This window comes from Balaenoptera borealis (assembly GCF_965194805.1).
Source record: "Balaenoptera borealis genome assembly, chromosome: 3".
Classification (NCBI taxonomy): domain Eukaryota; kingdom Metazoa; phylum Chordata; class Mammalia; order Artiodactyla; family Balaenopteridae; genus Balaenoptera; species Balaenoptera borealis.
The window spans coordinates 131,749,904-131,766,865 of record NC_138866.1 but is presented as its reverse complement, the minus strand read 5'-3'; the positions used below and the strand labels follow the sequence as shown (position 1 = coordinate 131,766,865).

The window sequence follows — 16,962 nt, the reverse complement described above, 5'->3', positions numbered from 1 at the left end:
GGGAAGCCCCGGTTGGGAGACTTTTAATTACAGTTTCAATTTCATTACTTGTGATAGGTCTGTTTATATTTTCTAATTCTTCCTTGCTCAACCTTGGAAAATTGTACCTTTCCAAGAATTTGTCCAATTTTTCGTGGTTGTCCATTTTATTGGCATATAGTTGCTTGTAGTAATCTCTTATGATCCTTTGTATTTCTGCAGTGTCAGTTGATACTTCTCCTTTTTCATTTCTAGTTCTGTTGATTTGAGTCTTCTCGCTTTTTCTCTTTATTAGTCTGGCTAATGGTTTATCAAATTTGGTTATCTTCTCAAAGAACCAGCTTTTAGTTTTACTGATCTTTGCTATTGTTTTCTTCATTTCCCTATGATCTGATCTTTATGATTTCTTTTCTTCTACTGACTTTGGGTTTTCTTTGTTCTTCTTTCTCTAGTTGTTTTAAGTGTAGGGTTAGATTGTTTATTTGCGATTTTTCTTGTTTCTTGAGGTGAGATTGAATTGCTATAAACTTCCCTCTTAGAACTGCTTTTGCTGCACCCCATAGGTTTTGGGTCATCGTGTTTTTGTTGTCATTTGTTTCTATGTATTTTTTATTTATTCTTTGATTTCTTCAGTGTTCTCTTGGTTGTTTAGTAGTGCATTGTTTAGCCTCCATGTATTTGTGTTTTTTACAGTTTTTTTTCCTATAATTGATTTCCAATCTCATAATGTTGTGGTCAAAAAAGATGCTTGATATGATTTCAATTTTCTTAACATTTCTGAGGATTGATTTGTGACCCAAGATGCAATCTATCCTGGAGAATGTTCCATGTGCACTTGAGAAGAAAGTGTATTCTGTCACTTTGGGGTGGAATGTTCTATAAATAGCAATTAAATCTATCTGGTCTATTTTGTCATTTAAAGCTTGTGTTTCCTTATTTATTTTCCGTTTGGATGATCTGTCCATTGGTGTAAGTGGGGTGTTAAAGTCCCCTACTATTATTGTTTTGCCATCGCTTTCTCCTTTCATGGTTGTTAGCATTTGGCTTATGTATTGAGCTGCTCCTATGTTGGGTGCATAAATATTTACAATTGTTATATCTTATTCTTGGATTGATCCTTTGAACGTTATGTAGGGTCCCTCCTTATCTCTTGTAATAGTTTTATTTTAAAGTCTATTTTATCTGATACAAGTATTGCAACTCCAACTTTCTTTTGATTTCCGTTTGCATGGAATATCTTTTTCCATCCCATCACTTTCAGTCTGTATGTGTCACTAGGTCTGAAGTGGGTCTCTTGTAGACAGCATATATATGGGTCATTTTTTGTATCCATACAGCGAGCCTGTGTCTTTTGGTTGGAGCATTTAATCCATTCACATTTAAGGTAATTATCCATATGTATGTTCCTATTACCATTTTCTTAACTGTTTTGGGGGTTTTTTTGTCGGTCTTTTTCTTCTCTTATGTTTCCTGCCTAGAGATGTTTCTTTAGCATTTGTTGTAGAGCTGGTTTGGTGCTGAATTCTCTTAGATTTTGCTTGTCTGTAAAGCTTTTGATTTCTCCATCGAATCTAATGAGATCCTTGCTGGGTAGAGTAATCTTGGTTGTAGGTTTTTGTTCTGCATCACATTAAGTATATCCTGACCCTTCCTTCTGGCCTGCAGAGTTTCTGCTGAAAAATCAGCTGATAACCTTATGGGGATTCCTTTGTATGTTATTTTTTGTTTTTCCCTTGCTGCTTTTAATATTTTTTCTTTGAATTTAATATTTGTTAGTCTGATTAATATGTGTCTTTATGTGTTTTTCCTAGGGTTTATCCTATATGGGACTCTCTGTGCTTCCGGACTTGGGTGACTATTTCCTTTCCCATGTTAGGGAAGATTTCAACTACAATCTCTTCAAGTATTTTCTCAGACCCTTTCTTTTTGTCTTCTTTTTCTGGGACCCTTATAATTCGAATGTTGGTGCATTTAGTGTTGTCCCAGAGGTCTCTGAGATAGTCTTCAATTCTTTTCGTGCTTTTTCTTTATTCTGCTCCTTGGCAGAATAAATGCTCCACCATTTTGTCTTCCAGCTCACTTATGCATTCTTCTGCTCAGTTATTCTGTTTGATTCCTTCTAGTGTATTTTTCATTTCAGTTATTGTGTTGTTCATCTCTGTTTGTTTGTTATTTAGTTCTTCTAGATCTTTGTTAAACACTTCATGTATTTTCTCATTCCATACCTCCATTCTATTGCTGAGATTATGTATCATCTCTACTATCATTACTCTGAATTCTTTTTCAGGTAGATTGCCTATTTCCTCTTCATTTATTTGGTCTTGTAGGTTTTTACCTTGCTCCTTCATCTGTGACCTTTTTTTTTTTTTTTTTAATGAGAGGGATTGTGTTCCTGTTTAACTGGTTGTTTGGTCTGAAGCTTCCAACACTGGAGTTTGTAGGCTGTTGGGTAGAGCTGGGTCTTGGTGCTGAGATGAGGACCTCCGTGAGACCTCACTCTGATGAATATTCCCTGGGGTCTGAGGTTCTGTGTTAGTCCAGTGGTTTGGACTTGGAGATCCCACTGCAGGAGTTTCGGTCCAATCCCCAGCTCATGAACAAAGATCCTGCAAGCTGCGTGGGGTGGCAAAAAAAAGAAAAAGAAAAAGAAAAAAGAGAACAATAACAAAGTAAATAATAAAATTAGACTAGAAAACTAACAGATATGTTAGAAAGAATATAAAAATAAAAATATAGATGAATCAACAACCAGAAGGTACATCAGTACCACAATAATAAAAAAGAGGAGGAGGGAAAAGAAAAAAAAAGTGGGGAGAAAGGTCTTGGCTGTGGAGGGCGAGGCCTAAGCAAGGGCAAGTTTTGGGTGGTGGGTGGGGCCTATGCTTAGGACCCACAGGGCTGGAAAAGGCCCTGGGGGACGGTGGGGGGTGGGACTTAAGCTCAAGGAACAGAAGGAGCCCAGGCATGTTCCCCACCCTTGGTCTCAGAGGGTGGGGAACCTCACCTGGGAGCCCAGCAGGCTTCCTGGGCTCGAGTGGGTTGGGCAAATGCCCTCCTCTCCTCTCCTGCTCCTCCAGTCCTGGAGGGCCCCTCCTGCTTGCCTCTCCTGATCTCCCAGGCCTCCCTCCTATTCCCCCAGGACCAATGCAGCCACAGGGTGAGGGGAACTTGGAGGGCAGGGAACTGGTCTGGGAGCTCAGCAGGCTCCCCAGGCCTGATTGAGCAGGGCAAATGCCCTCTGCTCCTCTCCCACTCCTCCCAGAGGACCCCTCCTGCCTGTCTCTCCTGATCTCCCTGGCCTTAGGGGCACCGATCCTGTCTGACCTCCACTTCTTCTCCCCCCTCAGTCCTCCCACATCCTACTGGTTCACTTAGGGGTTCCTCCTGTCTCCTTGGGCATCAGGGTCCCCCACCAGCGGCCAGCAGGTGTCCTAGTTGTGGGGAGATGCTAACTCAGTGTCTTCCCACACTGCCATCTTGACTCTGCCCCCCTTTCTCTTGTGGGTGAAGTTTCTAGTAAGAGGAGATGACCCTTGAATCTGATTCTAATCCCAAAGCTCTTCCACTACAGCAGACTGTTTCCACACATGACTGAAGTACATAAGGATCTCTTAGAAAATTGTCAGAAATAGCATTGAACATGTCCCTTGAAGAACCCAGAAAGTAACTCCATCGGTAAAATGGCATCCATCTGGGCACAGATCGAGAGTGCTATGTGCATGAAGAATGCCTCATGTATTCAATGGGGCTCTGGCCACTAAGTGAAGCCAAAGTGTGTGTAAGATTCAATTTAAACAACTAGAAGTAATCATTACAGTCCTTAAAGGCAACTAGAATGGAGATTTTTCATTAGCAGGATCTTGGTTTTAGGAAGACCTGTCTGACTTTTCAGGCTATCTTGTCTCTACTGTTAAAATTAATATTAGAAGGAACTGCTGGCTCAAACACCCAAACATCACACATCTAATATGGACCAATAGGGATGAAGTATTCCCAGCCACATCTGGCTATTGAGCTGGTTAGGAAAACAGCTGGTAACCAGATATTTGCCATCTGTTGTTGGAATAGAACATCTAATGAATGATTGTTCTATGGTAAAATAACCCATAATCTACTGTCCTTGAAATTCATAGAGAGCTCAAGGTTGGAAAAGAACTCATCAAGCAACTAACCAAGCTATTTTGATATTTGTGTACACAGATTTTAAATGGAAACGCATAAACAGAATAAGATAACAATAAATGCAATAAAAGAAATGTCCCCTTTTTTTTTCTTTTTTTTTTATTATTGAGGTATAGTTGACTTACAATATTATACAGATTTCAGGTACACAACATAGTGATTCATAATTTTTAAAGGTTATACTCCATTTATAGTTTTTATAAAACATTGGCTATACTCCCTGTGTTGTACGATATATCCTTGTAGCTTACTCATTTTATACATAGTAGTTTGTACCTCTTTATCCCCTACATCCACCTTGCCTCTCCTCCCTTCCCCCCCCCCCATTGGTAACTACTAGTTTGAACAAGAACCAGATTTATGTATAATGTGTTTACCATGTACTACTATATATTGTGCTAGGCTCGACATACATTATTTTGCTTAATTCTCATGATAACTCTATGAGGTAGAAGCTGTACAATTTTTTTTTTTAAACATCTTTATTGAAGTATAATTGCCTTACAATGGTGTGTTAGCTTCTGCTTTATAACAAAGTGAATCAGTTATACATATACAATATGTTCCCATTTCTCTTCCCTCTTGCATCTCCCTCCCTCCCACCCTCCCCATCCCACCCCTCTAGGTGGTCACAAAGCACCGAGCTGATCTTCCTGTGCTATGCGGCTGCTTCCCACTAGCTATCTATTTTACATTTGGTAGTGTATATATGTCCATGACACTCTCTTACCCTGTCACATCTCACCCCACCCCCTCCCCATATCCTCAAATCCATTCTCTAGTAGGTCTGTGTCTTTATTCCCGTCTTGCCACTAGGTTCTTCATGGCCTTTTTTTTTTTTTTTTTCCCTTAGATTCCGTATATATGTGTTAGCATACTGTATTTGTTTTTCTCTTTCTGACTTACTTCACTCTGTATGACAGACTCTAACTCCATCCACCTCATTACAAATACCTCCATTTCATTTCTTTTTATGGCTGAGTAATATTCCATTGTATATATGTGCCACATCTTCTTTATCCATTCATCTGTCGATGGACATTTAGGTTGCTTCCATGTCCTGGCTATTGTAAATAGAGCTGCAATGAACATTGTGGTACATGACACTTTTTGACCTATGGTTTTCTCAGGGTATATGCCCAGTAGTGGGATTGCTGGGTCGTATGGTAGTTCTATTTGTAGTTTTTTAAGGAACCTCCATACTGTTCTCCATAGTGGCTGTATCAATTTACATTCCCACCAACAGTGCAAGAGAGTTCCCTTTCCTCCACACCCTCTCCAGCATTTATTGTTTCTAGATTTTTTGATGATGGCCATTCTGACTGGTGTGAGATGATATCTCATTGTAGTTTTGATTTGCATTTCTCTAATGATTAATGATGTTGAGCATTCTTTCATGTGTCTGTAGGCCATCTGTATATCTTCTTTGGAGAAATGTCTATTTAGGTCTTCTGCCCATTTTTGGATTGGGTTGTTTGTTTTTTTGTTATTGAGCTGCATGAGCTGCTTGTAAATCTTGGAGATTAATCCTTTGTCAGTTGCTTCATTTGCAAATATTTTCTCCCATTCTGAGGTGGTCTTTTCATCTTGTTTATGGTTTCCTTTGCTGTGCAAAAGCTTTTCAGTTTCATTAGGTCCCATTGGTTTATTTGTGTTCTTATTTCCATTTCTCTGGGAGCTGGGTCAAAAAGAATCTTGCTGTGATGTATGTCATAGAGTGTTCTGCCTATGTTTTCCTCTAAGAGTTTGATAGTGTCTGCCCTTACACTTAGGTCTTTAATCCATTTTGAGTTTATTTTTGTGCATGGTGTCAGGGAGTGTTCTAATTTCATACTTTTACATGTACCTGTCCAATTTTCCCAGCACCACTTATTGAAGAGGCTGTCTTTTCTCCACTTTATATGCTTGCCTCCTTTATCAAAGATAAGGTGACCATATGTGTGTGGGTTTATCTCTGGGCTTTCTATCCTGTTCCATTGATCTATATTTCTGTTTTTGTGCCAGTACCAAACTGTCTTGATTACTGTAGCTTTGTAATATAGTCTGAAGACAGGGAGCCTGATTCCCCCAGCTCCATTTTTCGTTCTCAAGATTGCTTTGGCTATTCGGGGTCTTTTGTGTTTCCATACAAATTGTGAAATTTTTTGTTCTAGTTCTGTGAAAAATGCCAGTGGTAGTTTGATAGGGCTTGCATTGAATCTGTAGATTGCTTTGGGTAGTAGAGTCATTTTCACAATGTTGATTCTTCCAATCCAGGAACATGGTATATCTCTCCATCTATTTGTATCATCTTTAATTTCTTTCATCAGTGTCTTATAATTTTCTGCATACAGGTCTTTTGTCTCCTTAGGTAGGTTTATTCCTAGATATTTTATTCTTTTTGTTGCAATGGTAAACGGGAGTGTTTTCTTAATTTCACTTTCAGATTTTTGATCATTAGTGTATAGAAATGCAAGAGATTTCTGTGCATTAATTTTGTATCCTGCTACTTTACCAAATTCATTGATTAGCTCTAGGAGTTTTCTGGTAGCATCTTTAGGATCCTCTATGTATAGTATCATGTCATCTGCAAATAGTGACAGCTTTACTTCTTCTTTTCCGATTTGGATTCCTTTTATTTCTTTGTCTTCTCTGATTGCTGTGGCTAACACTTCCAAAACTATGTTGAATAATAGTGGTGAGAGTGGGCAACCTTGTCTTGTTCCTGATCTTAGTGGAAATGGTTTCAGTTTTTCACCATTGAGGACAATGTTGGCTGTGGGTTTGTCATATATGGCCTTTATTATGTTGAGGAAAGTTCCCTCTATGCCTACTTTCTGCAGGGCTTTTATCATAAATGGGTGTTGAATTTTGTCGAAAGCTTTCTGTGCATCTATTGAGATGATCATATGGTTTTTCTCCTTCAATTTGTTAATATGGTGTATCACATTGATTGATTTGCGTATATTGAAGAATCCTTGCATTCCTGGGATAAACCCCACTTGATCATGGTGTATGATCCTTTTAATGTGCTGTTGGATTCTGTTCGCTAGTATTTTGTTGAGGATTTTTGCATCTATGTTCATCAGTGATATTGGCCTGTAGTTTTCTTTCTTTGTGACATCTTTGTCTGGTTTTGGTATCAGGGTGATGGTGGCCTCGTAGAATGAGTTTGGGAGTGTTCCTCCCTCTGCAATATTTTGGAAGAGTTTGAGAAGGATAGGTGTTAGCTCTTCTCTAAATGTTTGATAGAATTCTCCTGTGCAGCCATCTGGTCCTGGGCTTTTGTTTGTTGGAAGTTTTTTAATCACAGTTTCAATTTCAGTGCTTGTGATTGGTCTGTTCATATTTTCTATTTCTTCCTGGTTCAATCTCGGCAGTTTGTGCATTTCTAAGAATCTGTCCATTTCTTCCAGGTTGTCCATTTTATTGGCATAGAGTTGCTTGTAGTAATCTCTCATTATCTTTTGTATTTCTGCAGTGTCAGTGGTTACTTCTTCTTTTTCATTTCTAATTCTATTGATTTGAGTCTTCTCCCTTTTTCTCTTGATGAGTCTGGCTAATGGTTTATCAATTTTGTTTATCTTCTCAAAGAACCAGCTTTTAGTTTCATTGATTTTTGCTATTGTTTCCTTCATTTCTTTTTCATTTATTTCTGACCTGATCTTTATAATTTCTTTCCTTCTGCTAGCTTTGGGGTTTTTTTGTTCTTCTTTCTCTAATTGCTTTAGGTGCAAGGTTAGATTGTTTATTCGAGATGTTTCCTGTTTCTTGATGTAGGCTTGTATTGCTATAAACTTCCCTCTTAGCACTGCTTTTGCTGCGTCCCATAGGTTTTGGGTCGTCGTATCTCCATTGTCATTTGTTTCTAGGTATTTTTTGATTTCCCCTTTGATTTCTTCAGTGATCACTTCGTTATTAAGTAGTGTATTGTGTAGCCTCCATGTGTTTGTATTTTTTACAGATCTTTTCCTGTAATTGATATCTAGTCTCATAGCGTTGTGGTCGGAAAAGATACTTGATACTATTTCAATTTTCTTAAATTTACCAAGGCTTGATTTGTGACCCAAGATATGATCTATCCTGGAGAATGTTCCATGAGCACTTGAGAAAAATGAGTATTCTGTTGTTTTTGGGTGGAATGTCCTATAAATATCAATTAAATCCATCTTGTTTAATGTATCATTTAAAGCTTGTGTTTCCTTATTTATTTTCATTTTGGATGATCTGTCCATTGGTGAAAGTGGGGTGTTAAAGTCCCCTACTATGATTGTGTTGCTGTCCATTTCCCCTTTTATGGCTGTTAGTATTTGCCTTATGTATTGAGGTGCTCCTATGTTGGGTGCATAAATATTTACAATTGTTATACCTTCCTCTTGGATCGATCCCTTGATCATTATATAGTGTCCTTCTTTGTCTCTTGTAATAGTCTTTATTTTAAAGTCTATTTTGTCTGATATGAGAATTGCTACTCCAGCTTTCTTTTGATTTCCATTTGCATGGAATATCTTTTTCCATCCCCTCACTTTCAGTCTGTATGTGTCTCTAGGTCTGAAGTGGGTCTCTTGTAGACAGCATATATATGGGTCTTGTTTTTGTATCCATTCAGCCAGCCTGTGTCTTTTGGTGGGAGCATTTAATCCATTTACATTCAAGGTAATTATCGATATGTATGTTCCTATTCCCATTTTCTTAAATGTTTTGGGTTTGTTATTGTAGGTGTTTTCCTTCTCTTGTGTTTCTTGCCTAGAGAAGTTCCTTTAGCATTTGTTGTAAAGCTGGTTTGGTGGTGCTGAACTCTCTCAGTTTTTGCTTGTCTGTAAAGGTTTTAATTTCTCCATCACATATGAATGAGATCCTTGCTGGGTAGAGTAATCTTGGTTGTAGGTTCTTCTCCTTCATCACTTAAGTATATCCTGCCACTCCCTTCTGGCTTGCAGAGTTTCTGCTGAAAGATCAGATGTTAACCTTATGGGGATTCCCTTGTGTGTTATTTGTTTTTTTTCCCTTGCTGCCTTTAATATGCTTTCCTTATATTTAATTTTTGACAGTTTGATTAATATGTGTCTTGGTGTGTTTCTCCTTGGGTTTATCCTGTATGGGACTCTCTGTGCTTCCAGGACTTGATTAACTATTTCCTTTCCCATATTAGGGAAGTTTTCAACTATAATCTCTTCAAATATTTTCTCAGTCCCTTTCTTTTTCTCTTCTTCTTCTGGGACCCCTATAATTCGAATGTTGGTGCATTTAATGTTGTCCCAGAGGTCTCTGAGACTGTCCTCAGTTCTTTTCATTCTTTTTTCTTTATTCTTCTCTGCAGTAGTTATTTCCACCATTTTATCTTCCAGGTCACTTATCCGTTCTTCTGCCTCAGTTATTCTGCTATTGATCCCTTTTAGAGTATTTTTAATTTCATTTATTATGTTGTTCATCATTGCTTGGTTCCTCTTTAGTTCTTCTAGGTCCTTGTTAAATGTTTCTTGCATTTTCTCTATTCCATTTCCAAGATTTTGGATCATCTTTACTATCATTATTCTGAATTCTTTTTCAGGTAGCCTGCCTATTTCCTCTTCATTTGTTAGGTCTGGTGTGTTTTTACCTTGCTCCTTCATCTGCTGTGTGTTCTTCTGTCTTCTCATTTTGCTTATCTTACTGTGTTTGGAGTCTCCTTTTTGCAGGCTGCAGGTTCATAGTTCCTGTTGTTTTTGATATCTGTCCCCAGTGGCTAAGGTTGGGTCAGTGGGTTGTGTAGACTTCCTGGTGGAGGGAACTAGTGCCTGAGCTCTGGTGGATGAGGCTGGATCTTGTCTTTCTGGTGGGCACGTCCATGTCTGGTGGTGTATTTTGGGGTGTCTGTGGCCTTATTATGATTTTAGGCAGCCTCTCTGCTAATGGATGGGGCTGTGTTCCTGTCTTGCTAGTTGTTTGGCATAGGGTGTTCAGCACTGTAGCTTGCTGGTCATTGAGTGATGCTGGGTCTTGATGTTGAGATGGAGATCTCTGAGAGATTTTTGCCGTTTGGTATTACATGGAGCTGGGAGGTCTCTTGTGGACCAGTGTCCTGAAGTTGGCTCTCCCACCTCCGAGGTACGGCCCTGATGCCTGGCTGAAGCACCAAGAGCCTTTCGTCCACCCGGCTCAGAGTAAAAGGGAGAAAAAATAGAAAGAAAGAAAGAAAGAAAGAAAGAGGCTTATAATATAGTGAAGTAAAATAAAGCTATTATAAAGCAAAGCTATACAGACAAAATCTCCCCCAGAAGCATATACATATACACTCACAAAAAAAAGGAAAAGGGGAAAAATTAATATATCCTGCTCCCAAAGTCCACCTCCTGAATTTGGGATGATTCGTTTTCTATTCAGGTATTCAACAGATGCAGGCACATCAAGTTGTTTGTGGAGCTTTAATCCGCTGCTTCTGAGGCTGCTGGGAGAGATTTCCCCTCCTCGTCTCAGTTCGCACAGCTCCTGGGGATCAGCTTTGGATTTGGACCTGCCTCTGCGTGTAGGTCACCTGAGGGCATCTGTTCCCTGCCCAGACAGGACGGGGTTAAAGGAGCAGCTGCTTCGGGGGCTCTGGCTCACCCAGGCCGCGGGGAGGGAGGGGTACAGAGGAGGCGGGGCGAGCCTGCGGCGTCAGAGGCCGGCGTGACGTTGCACCAGCCTGAGGTGCGCCGTGCGTTCTCCCGGGGAAGTTGTCCCTGGATCACAGGACGCTGGCAGTGGCGGGCTGCACGGGCTCCCGGGAGGGGCGGTGTGGAGAGTGACCTGTGCTCGCACACAGGCTTTTTGGAGGCGGCAGCAGCAGCCTTAGCGTCTCACGCTCGTCTCTGGGGTCCACGCTGATCGCCGCGGCTCGCGCCAGTCTCTGGAGTTCGTTTAGGCGGCGCTCTGAATCCCCTCTCCTTGCGCGCCGCGAAACAAAGAGGCAAGAAAAAGTCTCTTGCCTCTTCGGCAGCTGCAGACTTTTCCCCGGTCTCCCTCCCAGCCAGCTGTGGTGCGCTAACCCCTTCAGGCTGTGTTCACGCCGCCAACCCCAGTCCTCTCCCTGCGATCCGACCGAAGCCCGAGCCTCCGCTCCCAGCCCCCACCCGCCCCGGCGGGTGAGCAGACAAGCCTCTCGGGCTGGTGAGCGCTGCTCGGCGCCGAGCCTCTGTGCGGGAATCTCTCCGTTTTTCCCTCTGTGCCCCTGTTGCTGTGGGATCCGCGCTGTTAGCCTCGGCTCGCGCCCGTCTCTGAAGTTCGTTTAGGCGGCGCTCTGAATCCCCTCTCCTCGCGCACCAGGAAACAGGGAAGAAAAAGTCTCTTGCCTCTTCGGCAGCTGCAGACTTTTCCCCGGTCTCCCTCCCAGCCAGCTGTGGTGCACTAACCCCTTCAGGCTGTGTTCACGCCGCCAACCCCAGTCCTCTCCCTGGGATCCGACCGAAGCCCGAGCCTCAGCTCCCAGCCCCGCCCGCCCCGGCGGCTGAGCAGACAAGCCTCTCGGGCTGGTGAGTGCTGGTCAGCGCCGAGCCTCCGTGCGGGAAGTGCGGGAATCTCTCTGCTTTGCCCTCCGCACCCCTGTGGCTGCGCTCTCCTCTGTGGCTCCGAAGCTTCCCCCCTCTGCCACCCGCAGTCTCTGCCCACGAAGGGGCTTCCTAGTGCGTGGAAATCTTTCCTCCTTCACAGCTCCCTCCCACTGGTGCAGGTGCCGTCCCTATTCTTTTGTCTCTGTTATTTCTTTTTTCTTTTGCCCTACCCAAGTACGGGGGGAGTTTCTTGCCTTTTGGGAGGTCTGACGTTTTCTGCCAGCGTTCAGTGGGTGTTCTGTAGGAGCAGTTCCACGTGTAGATGTATTTCTACTGTATCTGTGGGAAGGAAGGTGATCTCCGCGTCTTACTCTTTCGCCATCTTCTCAGAAAAAATCTGTACAATTTGATTATTTGCTTCATCTGCTACATTGCCTTTAAGAGTTTATGTCCAGATTAGTAACATCAATCAACCTGTGTGCTTTGACTAGAATTCAAGGCAGGCCTCTCAATCAAAGAGCAACCATTAAGTGTAACAATTTACAAATCTTATGGGTGTTCTCTTCTACTTTTGATTGATTAAATTCTGCTCATAGTTCTTTTTCTGATTAGTTACAAGTCTCTTTGCCTGAGTAATTGTGTCATAATGTCTTACAGTTGTATAGTAAAGGAAATGTCCCCTTTAACTCAAAGGATGGATATCATGTTTTCAGAGCCTAAGGCACAAGATCTACATCTCAGAAGGGGTATTAAGACTATAGAAAGCATATTTTCAAACAAAAATTCTATGTCCTTCGTTTAAAACAGCCACACTCCACCTGCCTTTGTTGACTGTTGAATTTTTCTCCTATAAATATATCCATGGCTCATTGTTCTCCTATGTTACCCTCTTACCTATCAACTAAACATTTTCCATCTCTTCTAACTTTTCATCACTCTTGGAGACTTTTAAGTGTCGAAGCCTCTGCAACAGTTACTCTTAATCTGAATTTTGTCTACCTGCTTTGGGATAACATTTGTTTCATCCAATTCTTGTGCCTTGAACTCTTTCTGTTTATTCACTTCCTCCTGAAATTACCCTTGTGCTATTTAGAAATTTAGCACCTTTCATCCTTCAAATCATCCTTCCATCTCACTTCTTCCTCTGGCATTCATGGGTAACCAACAAGGTCTTACATACATGAGTGCCTTCTCTGGAAAGTACTTCTAGCCCCTGACAAAGGGACACATACAATGGATGTTGCTATTTTTGAAACACATTCAGATTGGAAAATCCATCCGTAAGACAGGGAAAGCTACATGGATGTAAGCAGATGTAAGAATAAAGTCCAAACTGGGGGGAAATTGAACACAATTGAAAAAATCCACAGTTCTGAACTTTCAGGAGCTCACTGAGTTGTACAGGTCTCAGTCTGAGTGTGCTGATGGGAAACAGTGTGACTCATCTGTGCAGAAAGACACATCCCACTTTCAGTGATGGTGCTTGGTCACTGGGCTCATTGCACATCATGACAGATGTGGGGGAAGAGACAGGGAGTAGTGTGTGAATTGAAAGAGCTTGTTTTGCCCATTCTCTGTATCAGTCCTTTCTCACAGCACAGGGTGGCAAACAATGGGGTAGGTGGCCAAGTTTTCCTAACAGAGAAGAAAAATCTGACTTTGCTACTCATTTAATTCTCCCTGCTTCACTATTCCCTATAGTGAATTGTTTTTGCTGAATCCACCATTAAAATGTTAACCACAACCACTACAGCTATCAAGCTAACATTTTCTACACTATGAAATCCTCGTGAAAGCCTTTGACTTACGAGTATTTAGCATTTGCCTGAGCGAACAACATAAATCTCAGCCCCAAAGATAATCTCTCAGAATGTCATCAGAAAAGATGATGGGAGGGTTACGATGAAAATGCTGCATCAAAGGGAGGTTTCACAAGAAAAGAGAAAATATTCAGATACCTCTTCATGCAATGAGGGTCAAAAAATAATTTAAATTATTAAATTTGATTTAAATTTAGTCATCAGATAATCAAGCAGAATACCCACATCATTTACAAAAGGAATTTATGAAAAGCACTTTCTTAATTATTTCCTATCATATATGCCAGTGTTCACCTGGCATATAAACCATGTCTCATTTATGGCTGTGGGTACTACTGTGTGCCTTTCACATCTCTCACTCTTTCATTGCCATAGTAACCAATGTGCTTTAATGACAGGAGCACAGGAGGACTAAAATAAAGTACTAAATGTAAAAGGGATAAAGTATTATTAGGTTGAATGAATACCAAACTAAAAATATGTTTATTTGAAGAGCTATTGATTTTATTACTACAGATTTAAAACAATGTGCCAAACTCATTTTTTAGCTGCCTATCAATAATGACAATATTGAGTCAGATGTTACTTGTATTTTTTCTTGAGGATCCAACTTTCCAAATTAATAATTGTTTTTACTTATTTTCTCAAATGAAACAATGACAAACCAGTACTACATCCTTCATTTGGTCCCCATTTAGTTTCCACACACAGACTGAAAATGAAGTCAAACATAATTCTAACATGGTTATACAATCAGATTTATCTGTCTGGCAGAGCTAGAGTTTGGGGGCAATTTTTGAATGAGCGTATAAAATGGAAGTAAAAATAGTTTCCGCAGGGTAATAGCAGAGGAGGTGTCAAAGGAGTCAAAGATGGGCTGCCTGAAGGGGAATAACGTAAGGAAAAATATAAAAGGAGGAGAGGATGATGGAAAAGGAGGGCATGATGGAGAGAGGGCCCCAGGTGCTTTTTATCATGTTGACCTCAGCCAGCTCAGTCACCCACTGAGGACCTGTGCACGGCAAGCACTTTACAAGATGCTCCCAGGAGGCTCAGAAGGTAGCAAGGCAGCCTACAGATACCCTGAATGTCATACATATGATTCCATGATGAAATCAGGCAGATCTACAAGTTTTGTTAACATCAAACACTGTACTTAAGGGATTGCTAGACATGTGACTTGCCAGAGTGGTTCCATTTCCACTTTTTCATTCCTGAGTTGATGGCAAAAGTCTCAGTTTTGAAATGATAAAGAAGGAACCAAGGAATAGCCAACCTAATTCCCCGTTCCTCCTGCCATCATCACCAGAGTTTCTAAATACGTAACGGTAGCAACTATTATTTACTGAACATGAAGGTATGCCAGGAACAAGGCCAAGTTTTCCTAAGCATTGATTTATTTTATCTTCAGAATGACCACATTCTGGATGTGCCTGACAAATTCCACAGAGTGTCATTTAATATGTTCTTTTCTCCTTTATTTTTCCTGTAAATTCTAAGTTATGTCTAGAGATGTGATACTTCTGGGTTAAACATTTTGGAAAAAGTACTACACAGATGCCCTGAGGTACTTCCTATGGCATTAAATCAGGAAGTGCACAATCTCAGGGTTCCCACCATAGGAAATGCTGACTTTGATCATTTGGTTAAGGTGGTGACTGCTTTATCCCTCAACATTAACAGTACATTTTCCTGTTTGGAATCTGAAAAAATTCGGAGGGGTGATACTTTGTCACCATTAGATACCCTGTTCCCCCAGATCTTTCACATAACAATTTTAGCATTCATTGATAATTCTTGCCAGAACTAGTCATTACAGTTGGATTTGCAAAATGGTTATTTTCACATTCTATTATTCTTTTTGCGTTTATTAGGTAACATTCTTTTAAAAAGAAGAGATTTCCTTTTTTTCTCTTTCTTTTTTTTGGAATATCTTTTCTGAATTCATTAATTTGTATTTATTTAGTTGTTATGGCTGTGCTATTATCTCAATGGATAAGCTATATTTATATCTATCTATCTATCTACACAATGGAATATTATTCAGCCTTAAAAAGGAAGGAAATTCTGACACATGCTACAACATGGATGAACCTTGAGCACATTATGCCAGGTGAAGTAAGCCAGTCACAAAAGAACAAATACTGTACAATTCCACTTATATGAGGTACCTCAAGCAGTCACACTCCTAGAGGCAGAAAGTAGAACAGTGGCTGCAGGAGCAGGGGGGAGTAAGAAATGGGGAGTTTTTATCTAATGGGTACAGAGTTTTAGTTTGGGAAGATGAAAGAGTTCTGGAAATGGACGGCAGTAATGGGTGCACAACAGTGTGAATGTCCTAAATGCCACTGAACTGTACACTTTCAGATGGTTAAGATGGTAAGTTTTATGTTACGTATATTTTACCATAATTTAAAAAAAATACGAAACAAGTAAAATCTATCTGAAAATATAGTAGCATGAAACAACCATTTATTGTGCTCACTGGTTCTGTGGGTCAGGAATTTGAACAAAGCATCTGAACAGAGGGATAGCTCATCTCATTCGAAGGTTTGGGTCATCACTCACATGTCTGATTGTTGATCATGGCTCTTGGCTGGGGACCTCAGCTCCTCTCAGCAAGATCCTCTCCATGTGGTCTCTCTGCACCGGCTAGTTTTGGTTTCCTCCTAGGATGGTGTTGAGGTAGGAGGTAGATGGGCCCCTGGGCTGAGCAGCTGGAGTTTGTCAAGTGGAGTAAATTGAAGCTTTGTTTTCCCTGACACTCCAAGGACAAAGTTAATGGCAGGATCTGAGATCTGCTGGAGTAAAGAGATTAAACGACCACATCTATTACTCCTGAGATCAAGGAAACCTCCCCGACTGCAGATGTGAAGGAAGGCTCCTCGGGGAGTCAAAAAGGTAGGGGGCATCATCTCATAATATATGTGGTCATACTCCTTTGAGCCTCTGTGCTGGAATCCATCTTGGCAAAAAGATGTGCACACGTATTGGGAGAGTTCTAGGGCAGGTCAGATATGGAAAAAGAAGCGAGATAATTGGTTAGAGGAGAAACAAGACCCAGAAGAACTGCCTCATATAAGTGATTTAAATCACGTCTCTGGCACATTCCTCATTCAGGACGGCCGCCCTCCTCTCTGGGTGAGTATTTCTGCCTTGCTTCTGTCTTAAATAAATAAATTGTTTCTCTGTGTGCCCTCCCAAGTTATGCTGTGTCTCTAATGATAAACTTTGTACCTGTGTTTGCAGTTTTTTCCTCCTTAGAACATTCTTGTTACAATAGGGGCAAGGGCCAGGGCTACTTTGCTTCTAGCTTTTAGCCGCTAGTGGTCTAGCAGCTAGGACTCCTGGTTTTCATCCAGGCTACTCAGGTTCAACTACTGGGCAGGGAAATAAGATCCTGCTTCAAGCCACCACTCACTGCTGTCCCACCAAGAACAGCGTCAAACACAAGCATTAAGAGAGAGAGAGAGGCAGGCATACACTTTATCCTT

General features: G+C 41.0%; 1 long non-coding RNA gene across 1 annotated transcript in view; it reads left to right on the top strand.

Moving 5' to 3' along the window:
- Positions 1-23: 23 nt before the first annotated feature.
- The window catches only part of LOC309625552, a 276,776-nt gene continuing 259,837 nt past the window's right edge, over positions 24-16,962 (top strand). Inside the window, exon 1 of the long non-coding RNA XR_014242591.1 lies at positions 24-2,503. This is a non-coding gene — a long non-coding RNA (uncharacterized lncRNA). The remainder of the gene's footprint in view (positions 2,504-16,962) is intronic.